The 15,459-nt window shown below is 39.8% G+C and overlaps 1 pseudogene; it reads left to right on the top strand.

Moving 5' to 3' along the window:
* LOC134612709 (multidrug and toxin extrusion protein 2-like) overlaps positions 1–15,459 on the top strand; it is a 133,572-nt pseudogene that overhangs the window by 38,758 nt on the left and 79,355 nt on the right.

Below are 15,459 nucleotides of genomic sequence, written 5' to 3'. Positions count from 1 at the left end.
AGTGCTAGCAAATTAAATTCTCTAGACTTTTGGCCTGGGTTGGCAGGCAGGTCCCTTAAATTGCAATCAATAAAATAACTTAATTATGTAAAAATATTACATAAATACGCACGTAGAATTTAAATATATATGCATATGTATATATTTGAAGTCTACGTGTATATTTATATAATTATTTATGTCATTTTGTATATGGACATATGAATAGTTCGTATTCTTTTTATTTATTTATATATACATAGATATATATACAATTTCATTCTAAGTGTATTTTGATATAAATATATATATATTAATATCAAAATACAGTTAGAATAACATTTCGTATAGATATATAATTTTTTTTTAATTTTTATTATTATTTTTAATTTTTTTAATTTAATTTAAATTATTTATTATTCGTATTTTATAATAATATATATATACAATATATATATAGTTATTATATATATTATATATATACGTGTGTAAATTAATTATAAGTGTATTTTTATATTAATATATGTACATATTAATATAAAAATACACTTAGCATGGCATTATATATATGATATATAGACATATATTATATAGGTATAATATATGTCTATATATCATATATATATACACATATATAATAATATTTTTTTTTTATTACCTTTCACTTTAAATTTTTTTATGATTTTACAGTTGCAGGGAGACTGCCTGTCAGCACAGACAGTCCCCCTGCAGGCAGAGTCTAGGACACCTATTGTGACCATGTGGTCGCCCTGTTGGGCGATCACATGGCCCCAGGGGTCCTAATCCGCCATGGGGAGACTGTCTGGGCTGCAGGCAGTCTCCCCACAACGGGAGCAACGCCGATCGCCGCCGGGGGAACGACGGCGATCGGGTAAGTACATTTTAAATTTAGGACGGTTCAGGACCGTCGTCGGTCGGCAACGCAAAAATGCCGATGACGGTCCTGAACCGTCTTGCGTCCTTAAGGGGTTAATTTATTAAGTGAGAATTTAAAGTGAATATCAAATTTAAAGGAAACATAAACGAACTAGAAAAAGTATCTAAGCAATCCGTGCTTCCAAGTCTGCCTTTGGTCTTAAATTTTAAATTTACTAACAGTTCACTTTGAAATCTCATTTTAGTAAGTAACCCCGAGAGTGCCAAGGCATCTGCTGCCTGGCTCATAGGAAATGTAACTCTGTAACTCCTTAAAAAAAGAAAAAAACACAAACTTTTAGATGCAGAGATAAGAAGGAAAAAAAAAACTTAGTCACACACACACACACACACACACAGTTACAGGCAGACATTCCCAAAAGAGTGACTGTCTCCCTGAGTCTGTGTGCGACTGTCGGTGACTGTGTTTGTGTGACTGTCTGCCTGTAACTGTGTGTGGGTGACTGCCTGTATCTGTGAGTCTGTGTGTGACTGTTTGCTTGTAACTGTGTGTGTCTGCCTGTAAATGTGTGTGTGACTGACTGCCTGTGACTGTGTTTCTGTGAATGTCTGCCTGAAACTATGTGTGTGACTGCCTGTAGCTATTACTTTCTGACACAACACCACGGGGCCATGCATGTGTGAACTATGTACTGCCATGGCAGCCCTACACCTCGCACACCCCTAAAGCTGGCCCTGCCTCCAAGACTTTCTATATAAGTTCTGCTACTTATCCTGATCAGTTGCAAGACTCCTTTTCATGCAAAGTGCCTTAGATCAGTAGCCAAATTTCTGCCCAGTTACATTGTGAACAGTTTTTTGAAAATTTAACAAACAGGTCACAAGCAAGTTTTATTTGCATGACAATTATTTCAGTTGAGGCAATTCAGTAATTGCCAGATTTTGATAAAATCTATTCTAGAGAACATAACTGTATTCCGACTGCAATGGCAATTCTAATATTTACTAAAGCTAAGTCCAGTCGGAATTCAATCAGGCCAACAAAATTGGCAACAATCTGCAAGATGCTTTAGTGTGTGGTTTAAAATCTGTGCTTCCACATTAGAAAGCTATAAGAAGTATTGGATGCAAAATATGTACAAAGTTGCAATTTTAAACTAGATTGGGAAAGAGTACATCCACCAGGATGCACATTTAAAAGTTATCGTTCACTTGCTTTTATTCAAACAAACAAGAGTTTGAAGTACTATTGCCTGCTGGCAACAGCAGCATGGACTACTGCTCACTGTAAATAAAAACTAGCAACTTTTTTGTGTGACTTATACACCCCATCCCATGGGAATGGGGATAGACAGATGACAAAAAAAACAAACCCTTCGGGTGACTTGCTTAAAGCAGCACTGTCACCCCCTCTACCTCCACTCCAAAATGAGTATTTCATAAAGATAGAGTCTTATTATTATTATTATTAGTGCTACTACTGTTATTATTGCCATTTATATAGTGCCACCAGATTCTGTAGCGCTTTACAATATTATGAGAGGGGGGTTTAACTAACAATAGGACACTTACAAGAAAACTTAGAGGAACGATAGGTTGAAGAGGACCAACTTTACACTGTGACCTTACATACAAATAGATACTAACTTTACACTGTGTGACCTTACATACAAATAGATACTAACTTTACACTGTGTGACCTTACATACAAATAGATACTAACTTTACACTGTGTGACCTTACATACAAATAGATACTAACTTTACACTGTGTGACCTTACATACAAATAGATACTAACTTTACACTGTGTGACCTTACATACAAATAGATACTAACTTTACACTGTGTGACCTTACATACAAATAGATACTAACTTTACACTGTGTGGCCTTACATACAAATAGATACTAACTTTACACTGTGTGACCTTACATACAAATAGATACTAACTTTACACTGTGTGACCTTACATACAAATAGATACTAACTTTACAATGTGTGTCCTTACTTGGATACTTATTATTTGCTTTGATTTCTTACCTCCACTTGAAAAAGCCTTTTAAGGTGAAACACGTTGTGGTTTTTATCTGGAAATTTTATTATGTATGAATAAAGGTATTTTGGTTACTTCCTGTGCCATTTTACTCTTTTTTATTCTACATTTTTTTTAAAATTCTTTATTTTATTGTGCAAGAATTAACATACATGCATGTAATGCCACGACAGCATCAACAAGCTTAATAACACAGAGTGAAACGTATGTGACATTTGAGATAGCTGCACATTTTTGTTTTATGGATCAAGATCAATACGTAGTGTGAGTATAACCATTGAGCGTTCTGAAAAATGAGTAGTCAACTAGTTAAACATATATGGTCTACATTTTATTTTTGTTACTATTTTATTATTTTTATCCTCTACTGCCTGGCACCTGATTTTATTTCCAGTGAACATTACTTCCCAGCAATTTCCTCGGTGGAGATTGTTCCACCCACGCCCTATCCATAGAGCAGTTTTCTTGCTGGAACAAGTGAGTAAAATATTCGCTATATATATATTCCTGGTATTTTAAACTGTGAGCACTATTTGTCATTCATTTTGATATTTTATGGTCCTCACCCAACTGAAAAGCTATATTCACGTATCCTTTAAAGTGGGGATTGTACCACTGCACACTATCTATACTGGAGTTAGTTCTAGCTCCATAAAACGTAAGGATATCTATTTTATACTCTCCCTACCAGTACATACTGCACCATCATCTCCTTTCTTTTTCCATATATGGATCCACTGCTGATTATCTCTGACATCCCCATAGAAGAATCCTTTAAAACCTCCGGATATCACCCCTGGCTAATGTACATTTGCATCCATATTGGAATATTAGTTTTGGACTTTTCCTACCTCTGGTATTTCCTGTACCTTAGGTATTTCTACTCTGTGGCTCTACCTCTTCTGTTGTTTTTACTTTGTTTACTGTCTCCATTAGCGGGGAAGAGGGATCCCTACTTTTGGGGTTAGATGCCTCCCAATCAGGGCCGGATTAACATAGGGGATGATGGAGCTGCAGCTCCAGGCTCAGGCCCATGGAATAGGCCCATTTAAAAAAAATATATATATATATATTTTTTTTTTTTACTCTTTTTTGTTTTGTGTTTTCCACACTACTCTTAGGTTTGCCACCTGGCTGGTATTTTACTGGCACAGCCGGTATTTGAGTCTGCCTGGCCGTGCCGGTATTGCAGTAATACCGGCAATACAAATGCAGGTAATTTTCTTAGTATAAACGGACATTACTCTGCAATACCAGCACCGGCCAGGGGTCACTGTGTGGGGAGAGTAGGGGTCACTGTGTGGGGAGAGAGGCAGGGATAGGAAGTTACAGCATATCCCTGCCTCTCTCTACTACTCACTGATCCATGGGGGAGCAGCTACACAGCACAGAGAGTCCAGACAGCAGCTCTACGGCTCAGGTGAGGGATAGGGTGAAAGGCTGCAGGGAGACCTGGGGACACTAAGATACTTGGGGACACTGGAAAACATGGGGACACTGAGACACTAGGGGGCACTGTGAGACATGGGGACGCTGAGACACATGGGGACGCTGTGAGACATAGGGACATTGGGAGAAACTGAGACATTGGGACACGGAGATTCTAGGAACACAGTGTCCCCATGTCCCCCAGCCAGTGTCCCCATGTCCCCCAGCCAGTGTCCCTAGTGGCTCAGTGTCCCCTGGCTCTCAGTTACCCCATATCTCTGTATCCCTATAGACTCAGAGTCCCTATGTCTCCCAGTGTCCCCATGTCTCCCAGCCAGTGTCCTCAGTGTCCCCATGTCTCCCAGTGTCCACAAGTCTCCCAGTGTCCCCAATTGTCCCCAGGTTTCTGTGTCCCCATGTCTCACTGTGTCCCCTTGTATCCGTGTGACACACTGTGACATGGGGACACTGGGAAAATGGAGACACTGAGACACTGGGAGACTAGGGGACTGGGCTACATGGGGACACTGACACTGTGATACATAGGGACACTGAGACACTGGGTGACTTGCGAGACTGGGAGACAGGGAGACACTGGGAGCAATTCCTCTATACAGCAGAATCAAACTGTGAGTAGTTTGTTGGTGATTTTACAGAATTTTGTCTTATGTCACTCCTTGTGATTTACATCATGTGATGTCACGCATAACTAATTAAAGGGACACTATAGTCATCTGAACAACTTTAGCTTAATGAAGCAGTTTTGGTGGATAGAACATGCCCCTGCAGCCTCACTGCTCAATCCTCTGCCATTTAGGAGTTAAATCCCTTTGTTTATGAACCCTAGTCACACCTCCTTGCATGTGACTTGCACAGCCTTCCATAAAAACGTCCTTTAAAGAGAGCCCTATTTAGGCTTTCTTTATTGCAAGTTCTGTTTAATTAAGATTTTCTGATCCCCTGCTATGTTAATAGCTTGCTAGACCCTGCAAGAGCCTCCTGTATGTGATTAAAGTTCAATTTAGAAATTGAGATACAATTATTTAAGGTAAATTACATCTGTTTGAAAGTGAAACCAGTTTTTTTTTCATGCAGGCTCTGTCAATCATAGCCAGGGGAGGTGTGGCTAGGGCTGCATAAACAGAAACAAAGTGATTTAACTCCTAAATGACAGTGAACTGAGCAGTGAAATTGCAGGGGACTGATCTATACACTAAAACTGTTTTATTTAGCTAAAGTAATTTAGGTGACTATAGTGTTCCTTTAATAATACAAATGATTAAGGCTGGTATTTTGTTCCCCAAGAAAGGTGGCAACCCTAACTACTCTTCACATACTCTTGCTTATAGGAACACTATAGGGTCAGGAACACAATAATGTATTTCTGACCCTATAATGTAAAAACCACCATCTAGCCCCCCTGGCCCCTTCTTGCCTCCCTAAATATAGTCAAATCTTACTTGTATTCTGTAGTCTGCAGCTGCTGGCTCTGCCTCTGAACTGACTCTGTCTGCTGACATCATCAGAAGTGGTGGTCTGAGCAAACTGCAATGCTTCCCCATAGGATTGGCTGAGACTGTCAACTAGGCAGAGCCAGCACAAGTCAAACATAGTCCTGGCCAATCAGCATCTCCTCATAAAGATAAATTGAATCAATGCATCTCTATGAAGAAAGTTCAGTGTATGTATGCAGAGGGTGGAGACACTGAACGACAGTGCTGCACACTAGGCAGTACTGCCCCAGGAAGCACCTCTAAGAAGCAGCCATCTAAGGAGTGGCCAGTGGAGTTATTTTCTCTGAAAAGACAGTGTTTACTGCAAAAAGTCTAAAGGGAATGATTCTACTTACCAGAACAAATACAATAATCTGTAGTTGTCCTGGTGACTATAGTGTCCCTTTAAGTTTGGAAGTTTAAGAGGGATGTATGGCAACAAAACTTGTGTGGACTGGCTGACAATAAAATTAGGTAATTAGGTAATGCAGACTTTGGTTTCTCTAACACTGTGGCATGTCCCCTTTCTTCTACACTCACTATATACACCTTTACTCTGTCCCAGACTATATACCAGGAACTTCTGCCTGCTAGTAAGATGATAAGGAGACAAGTGGACATGTGAGTGCTAGGGGACAGTCCTTAGAAAGCGTGGAGTAGGTGCATCATTTGATGCATTTATGTCAAGCTCTGGGTGCTGCCTGCATAGTATGTCCTTAGTTGGACAGCATTCATACCAGGCTGGCCTTCCACTTCTTTGGACCGACATGCCCCATTTTTGGGCATGTTCACCCCTTTTGGCAGGTCTGGTCATGTGATTTGCGTCAGTGGCACACCCTTTTACCCTTCCCTTTGACTTCCTGCTTCACTGGACACTGCTGTTAGGGGTTCTGGATTTACTTGAAAGATGAAAGCATAAATTAGAGAGAGATTAGCATAGAGTATGTGTTTTTATATAGCTGCATCCTTTGAGTTTCCCTCCAACACTATCTCCATCAGATACATGACGCTTGGGAGGTAGGACTGTTTTAGTGTTTTTGGTCGATAAGATTCTGTAATTAGGCCCATCATAATTGTCAGCTCCAGGCCCTCTGGGCTCTTAATCTGGCCCTGCTCCCAATATATTATTTCTAGCAGGTGTTGTCAGCCCTGTCCCTTTCTCTATATCTCTTATTTCTCTGCTAGTGCCCTAATCATTATGCCAAATAACATGTATTTATGACAGGACGGGTTTACATCCATTTGATTAGGGTGTTATTGAGTATATTAATACCTTTTTCTATTATTCTCTTATTTTAAAATCATACAAAATTCAATAAAGGTTATGTTATAATATTTACTTTTCAAGCTGCCTTTTGCTTAAATTGTTATTAGTAAGTCATCATTTAAAATGTTGAGAGGTATGCTGATATTGTTGCTGACCATGTGCATCCATTTATGATCACGGTCTACTCCTGTTCTAATGGATATGTCAAGCACAATCAATGTGCAAAAGCCACATTATCTTGGGATGGATCTCTTAACATGACAATGAGATCAGTGTACCCCAACTGGCTGACAATAAAATTGCCAATCCAAATTAACTAGATCTGAAAAAACAGAGCACCTATGAGATGTGGTGGAGTCTGAGATATTCAGCAACATACACCAGACTCTGTAAGGAATGTTTCCTGCACCTTGTTCAGTTTGTTCCATTGGAAATTTACTATTCTGGAGGCAAAGATGAAGGTGGTGTTCCTACATAGTAATAGAAAGATATAGATGATATGTATATGGAGAAGATATTATTGTTTAAGTTTGAGCTTATTTCTAACCTGTAGTAATGAAAAACAAACCTTTAATACAGAGGTAGGCAACTCCAGATGTTGTTGACTACATCTCTCATAATGCTGGCAAAGCACCAGGGGAGATGTGGTCCAGAACATCAGATTGCAGTCCCCTGCTTTTGTATATGATTTATAAATATAATGTCTCTAATGTCTTTTTAGGTTAACACAGACATATGTGTTGATTTACATACCAGCTCTTCCGGTAAGTTCATTTGCATACCTCCTAGTTGTCCCTATTTAGGAGGGACTGTCCTTATTTTCCAAATACATCTGCCCCCAGTTTCTATCCTAATCCTCTTTTTTTGTAGGAGCTCAGCATTAGCAATAATACTCAAAGTAATGTGTCTTTAAACTACAATAAATGTGTTAACAATTTATGCAACTAAAATATAATTTAGAACAAGGACTAAGTATCTTATTTACACAGACTGATTTCCTATGAGGAAGTCACCTAATTTTTCTCAGGACAACCTCCCCTTGACCACACCTTCATTTACACTCCTAAAATGAAAATGATAGTTTCAAATATTGGTATGTGTACAATGTCCTTGGTGGTGTTTATATTTAAACAGAGGGAGGGGAAACGGTGCTCATGATATTTATAACATGTCTCAGTTGTCACTGTAGCAAAGGATTCACGGGAAACATAGTGGCCACATCAACACTGTGATACATTCTGAGAAAAACAGAATGCACTGGTGAGCCCTGCTATAAAAAAAATGGCCTGGTTGACCACAGAAAACAGCAGTGGTGGATGATCGTAGGATTCTTTCCATGGTAAACAGAAACCCCTTCACAGCATCCTGCTAAATAAAGAACACTCTCTCGGAGGTAGGCATATCATTAACCAAGTCCACCATAAAGAGAAGACTACACTACAAGATGCAAACCATTCAAAAGCCTCAAGAATACAACGGCCAGATTAGACTTTGCCAAAAACATCTAAAATAAATGCAGCCCAGTTCTGGAACAGAATTTTTTGGACAGATAAAACTAATATCAAGCTGTACCAGAATGATTTAAAAAAGTATAGAGAAGGCTTGGAAAAGCTCTGGAGCATACAACATCATCTGTAAAACACAATAGAAGCAGCAAGATGGCATGGGTATGCATGGCTTCCAATGGCACTGGATCACTAGTGTCTATTGATGATGTGACAGAAGACAGAAGCAGTTGGATGAATTTTGAAGTGTATAGGGATATATTGTCTGCTCAGATTCAGCCAAATTCAGTGAAGTTGATTGTATGGCTTTTTACTTTACAGATGGACAATGACCTAACACATTATGTGAAAGCAACCCAGGTGTTTTTAAGGCAAAGAAGTGAAATATTCTTTAATTGCAGCGCCAATCACCTCATCTCGAGCTGATCTAGCATACGTTTCACTTGCTGTAAACAAAACTAAAGGCAGAGAGACCAGTCTGCAAAGAATTCTCGACAAAGTATTAAAAATTTACATTTTATTTATGATTGTGTTACATTTGTCCAATTACATTTGAGCCCCTGCAATAAGGAGACTGTGAATGGTTGCAATTCATAAGCGTTTCATACAATATTTTTGTTAAAGCTGAAAGTCTGCACTTCAATTGCATCTCAATCGTTTCATTTTCACTCTAGTGTGGTGGCGTACAGAGGAAAAATTGTTAAAATTATGTCCAAATATTTACGGACCTAATTGTATGACTCTGTGTGATTACATTTGTTATATTTTATTGTTATTTCAGGCTGCATTTCTGTTCCAGTTGCTGTTGCGTTATTTACAAAACCAAGTATGTATTTGCCCACCTGGGACAACATATTTCTTACCACAGCATGTTTATTGAGATTCAAATCTTATGCTTTACTACCACCTCCACACACACATGCACACACACACACACATACATATAAACATTTTTACATCACTAACTCTTTTACAGTTTGGTGGTTCAATGTGTGTAAATGCAAGGGTGTATTTGTCTGTAGCACATCAGCAGGGCCGGACTGGGATAAAAATTCGGCCCGGGCATTTTTTTATCACAGCGGCCCACTAAGAAGGGGCGGTGCAGAGAGGGTGTGTTTTGTCGTCACTAACGACAAACACGCCCCCTTCTCAAAGTGCAGGCCAGGGCAGACCATGCGCAGAGCTCTGCTAAAGAGCTCTAGCATGAGAAAAAAGCCCTGTATTTGTTCTGCACAGTGCAAGCAAATTTGATAAAAATGTTCATTCAACATTCAATGAGCAAAATGCTTTTGGCAAAAAAACAAAGCATCTAAATGCCTAGTGCAGCCTCCTAACAGGCATTCTGTTCTTGCTTTAGGGAGTACTTCTAGTTCAGAAATACTTTTAGCTAGCCTCTCAAGCACTCAAGAAAGACATCATGGGGTTCAGGCCATGCACTGTTAAGCACTATTAAGGGACCAGACAAGCATTGTGGGCCACTAACATCCTTGCAAGTAAGGGATGATGACCACTGTGGAGGTGATGACCTAGCACCTTACTCACAGGAGCAACAGGGATCAAGATAATTAGATAATAGTCTAATAATAATCTTCCCCCCACAGAGTCATAGGCGTTCGCAGCCTATTGCTTAAGGGTGTGCACCCTAAAGCACAAACACACATGCCACATATATATACAGTAGTGTGTGTGTATGTATGTATATATATATATATATATATATATATATAAAAGAATTGAAGACAGGAGCACTCTCTGGGATTTTTCAAATTTGTATTAATAAGTAATCACCACCTCTACATCAACGTTTCGACCCATCTGGGCCTTTATCAAGACAATGACAGTGCCAAAACAATGCCTATATATACAGGAAAACTAAATGTATAACTTACCCCATCTGTGCGAAAAGTTTTCTATCCACTTCCGTGTTCCGTGATTGTGCGCATGCGTATGAACGTGTATCCGTGCGTACTGACGTGATCAAAGTGCGACCCGGTGCGTCTGCGTGTGAACGTGCAATCGTGCGTGCTGACATCATAATAACGTGCACCGGACACCTTCTGTGTCTAAACAACCGTTCCCATGGATACACCTCCGTGACATGTATGTTACAAGGAGGAAAAACACTACTATGTCCAGAATAGACCAGCCAAGTATTCTGTAAAACAATACCTCAAGGACTATATACCATGCCATAAGTTACTCATGCTCAAATAATGACTAAACAACTAACCTTAGTCCTAAAATTAACCTAGATAGTGTGACATACGTACCACCATACTATAGATCAAAATCTAAAATGGCCAAACAAAATGTGTATATATAACCATAACCACACTAAATCCTGAATGTAAGCCAGTGTCCACGTAAATCAGTGTACAGTGTATGTACATAAACCAATGATGTATATAAGAAGTGTTGCAAAAGTTTATGTGTATGTAACTAAACCCACATTAAATCCTAAATATGAGCCTATGTGTCCCATGTGAATGTGTGTACAGTGTATGTGCAAAAACTAATAGTGTTTAAAAATGTGGTGCACCCAATAAAATCAGTGACAATCAAAATAAGTGCCCCACACCCCCAGTGACCATCCAGTGTGCCCCTCTGGAGCCCATCCCCATTCAACCATAGTGAGTGGCAGTGTCCAGGTCTAATAAAATAACAAAAGCCAGATGTAACAGTCATACAGCAAATCATAAATATATAAACACTCACTCTACAAAATCCAACATATACAGACTAAGTCTATCCTGCCATCCTACTGACTGATGTTGAATCACTAACAGAAGGTAATATATTAAATCATACGCTGTCCTACATCTAGGACTGCGCTACATGAGAATGCAGTAACTGTGCATATTAATGAGTATCTGCCATTAAACAACCATTTTATCAACGAGTATCCAAAAATGAACTAAACGATATATACTCATTGAGCCCTCTGGGCTGAACAGTGTCCAATTGTCTGATCCAAAATGTCTCTCTCTGTAATAACAATCTGGAACGATCTCCACCTCTGGGTAAAACCGGTATTCTGTCTATTGCCATAAATTTGAGTGTGGGCAACCTATGATTATATTGCAGGAAATGTTTCGCCACCGGTTTTTCGGTCTTTCCATCTCGAAATGCTGTTGTGATGGCCGATCTATGCCCTCTGATCCTATCCCTTAGAGTCAAATCCGTTTTGCCAACGTAAAACAAACCACAAGGACACGAAATTAAATATACCACATGATCTGTCAAACATGTAATATAATGCGATATTTTGTAGCGCCTGCCAGAATGCGGATGACCAAAAGACGAGCCAGTGAGCATGTGTCCACATGTAACACAGCCTGGACAGCGAAAACATCCCTTTCTCTCTGATATGATAGGAACCAATTTGTCTCGTGGTAGATCCGTTCTCATCAACAAATCCTTAAGGTTCCTATTTCTGACGTGCGATACTCTGGGGGTATTGGAAAAAATCGTGCTAAGGGTTGTGTCCATGGACAGAACATTCCAATGTTTTCTAATGCTTCTAGGGGTGTGGGGCACTTATTTTGATTGTCACTGATTTTATTGGGTGCACCACATTTTTAAACACTATTAGTTTTTGCACATACACTGTACACACATTCACATGGGACACATAGGCTCATATTTAGGATTTAATGTGGGTTTAGTTACATACACATAAACTTTTGCAACACTTCTTATATACATCATTGGTTTATGTACATACACTGTACACTGATTTACGTGGACACTGGCTTACATTCAGGATTTAGTGTGGTTATGGTTATATATACACATTTTGTTTGGCCATTTTAGATTTTGATCTATAGTATGGTGGTACGTATGTCACACTATCTAGGTTAATTTTAGGACTAAGGTTAGTTGTTTAGTCATTATTTGAGCATGAGTAACTTATGGCATGGTATATAGTCCTTGAGGTATTGTTTTACAGAATACTTGGCTGGTCTATTCTGGACATAGTAGTGTTTTTCCTCCTTGTAACATACATGTCACGGAGGTGTATCCATGGGAACGGTTGTTTAGACACAGAAGGTGTCCGGTGCACGTTATTATGATGTCAGCACGCACGATTGCACGTTCACACGCAGACGCACCGGGTCGCACTTTGATCACGTCAGTACGCACGGATACACGTTCATACGCATGCGCACAATCACGGAACACGGAAGTGGATAGAAAACTTTTCGCACAGATGGGGTAAGTTATACATTTAGTTTTCCTGTATATATAGGCATTGTTTTGGCACTGTCATTGTCTTGATAAAGGCCCAGATGGGTCGAAACGTTGATGTAGAGGTGGTGATTACTTATTAATACAAATTTGAAAAATCCCAGAGAGTGCTCCTGTCTTCAATTCTTTTACATGTCTGCTGGGATGCACCCGGGTATGTGTCTGTGGATTACTACTATTGGAGGTTGAGTGCCAGAGGTTGGATCTTGTTTTATATATTATAGTGTGCTAGCAACACACTCTCTGCGCACCGCCAAGGTTTTTGACTACATTTTTGGTTATATTTTACCTATTTTTGTGATTAGTTCTTGGAACTTTATCAAGTGTTTTGGTGTTGTTACATGGAGGATTTTTTGTCAAGGGCGGGAGCCCTTTTAGATACGGCTGAGACACTACAGATTTCTGAGGCAGAAGCTGAGCATATTTTGTAGCCGAAATCAACTGATGAACTGAAACATGTGGATTCAATTAGAGATATTTACAATGAACTCATCAAGCTTAAAAGGAGGGAAGTGGATCTAGATCTTCATGGGACATTCATCTCAGACTATTACAGATCCAAGAGGATCCCTAGAGGTTTCAGGGTGCGCAATGCTCCAACGATTGGGAGGCCCAATCCTGAGTTCTGTAGGAAGTGGGCTAGTATAGCCAACAAATGTGCCCTGGATTGGATGATCATCACAGTGGAAGAAGTGAAGAGTGAACTGGCGGTGGTGAAGGAATCTATTAACAAGGTCGAGTCATCTAATACTCCTTTGCTCACAGCGGCATCATCCGCACAGCAATTGATTAAATTACAGGACGAGATCATGAGGTACAGAAACGATTTAATCAAGTTTAAAAAACAGAAGTTGGAAAGGGTGAATCATGACTACACACATCATCAAGTGTATCACTGGTTGAGTGGTGAGAGACGTAGACCACACTTTATGCGACAGAAATCAAAAATTAGAAAACCACAGTTTATGTCAATCGACACCAGTTCCGCTGAGTCCCAGTCTGAAACAGAAGGCATGGAAAAGGGAAGACTAGCTAGAGTTAATGCGAGACAGGAGTCGGCGCAGACTTTTTTAGGTGGCGATCAACACCCCAACGACCCTCCCAGAATACCAACAACTATGTACACAAGAGGAAACACAGACCCCGACCTATCAGACGGGGACAGAGAGGGAAGATCCATAAAGCTACGATCCAAACCCCCAATAAAGAAGAAATGAATCCAGTTTTCAATTTGTCTACTAAACAACTAACTGCTGACCATACTAGGATTTTATCCAAGGGGCTTACCTTTGTACCATCTTCTAAACCGGACAAATTTGAGTTGGAGGTAGAACTATTTAAGATGAACAGGACACTGAATCTCAATGTCTCTAGGGATTTATGGGGACAGAAAGAGAAACACCCGTTTAAACTCAAGAACACTTGGGAACCCAAAACCGCACAATCTTCGATTAAAACATTTGGGCAATTACTCCGGCATGATGTAGAACAAACTCTTAAACACCACAAGATGAACGGAGACAATTTGACTAAAGAAGAAAGAATTGCGTTGAAGGACTTGAGAGATGACACCAATATCACGATTAGACCAGCGGACAAAGGTGGTGCTATCGTCATACAGGATTATACAGATTATAGGGCAGAGGTGTTGAACCAGTTGAGTGACGATAACACATACAAATCACTTACCTATGATCCAACCACGCTCATACTCAACAAACTACGAGCGCTGGTGGAGCGGGGCATGATGGCAGGTTGGTTGGACGAATACACAGGAGCCTTTTTGGTGAATGACCATCCTAAAATACCGGTGGTATACACCCTACCGAAGGTGCACAAGGATCCAGTAAAACCACCTGGGAGGCCTATCGTCTCGGCCCGCGGAGGGGTATTAGAACCCCTTGCTAAGTTTGTGGACCATCATCTGAAGCCCAGTATTGAGGATATTCCGACCTGCCTGAGGGACACGCAGGATTTTATTTCCAGAGTTTGCAGATTGACGTTACCAGACACTCCTGTGATTTTTGCAACGATTGATGTGAAGAGTCTCTTCACAGTTATACCTCACAAAATGGGAATTGAGGCCATACGAATATGGCTAAGCGAAGGCAATAAATATCAGGGTCCACCTATTGAATTTTTGGTGGAGTGTTTAGAATTTCTGTTATATCATAATTATTTTAGGTTTGAAAAGACCTTCTATATGCAACTCAGGGGAACGGCGATGGGATCAGCCATCGCACCATCGTACGCCAATTGTTTCATGCACATTTACGAAAGAAGTAACATTCTACATACATTTGGCTCACAAATTGTGGCTTATTATAGGTTTGTGGATGACATCTTCATGATATGGTCTGGCTCAGAGGGTGAACTTATATCTATGATAAATGCATTGAATCATGAGGAATCTCCAATTAATCTGACCCTAAACTTTGACGTAGACAAAATCCAATTTTTGGATGTGGAGGTATATACGGTCAATAAGCAGATTGGTCATCGCCTATACAAAAAACCGGCTGACCGGAATACCTTGCTGCATTTCACTAGTTGTCATCCTCCGGCATTAAAAAAGTCCTTACCAATTT

Source organism: Pelobates fuscus, chromosome 1 (genome assembly GCF_036172605.1).
Source record: "Pelobates fuscus isolate aPelFus1 chromosome 1, aPelFus1.pri, whole genome shotgun sequence".
Taxonomy (NCBI): domain Eukaryota; kingdom Metazoa; phylum Chordata; class Amphibia; order Anura; family Pelobatidae; genus Pelobates; species Pelobates fuscus.
Note: the sequence above shows the minus strand (reverse complement) of the source record. Positions and strands in the feature narration are given on the sequence as shown.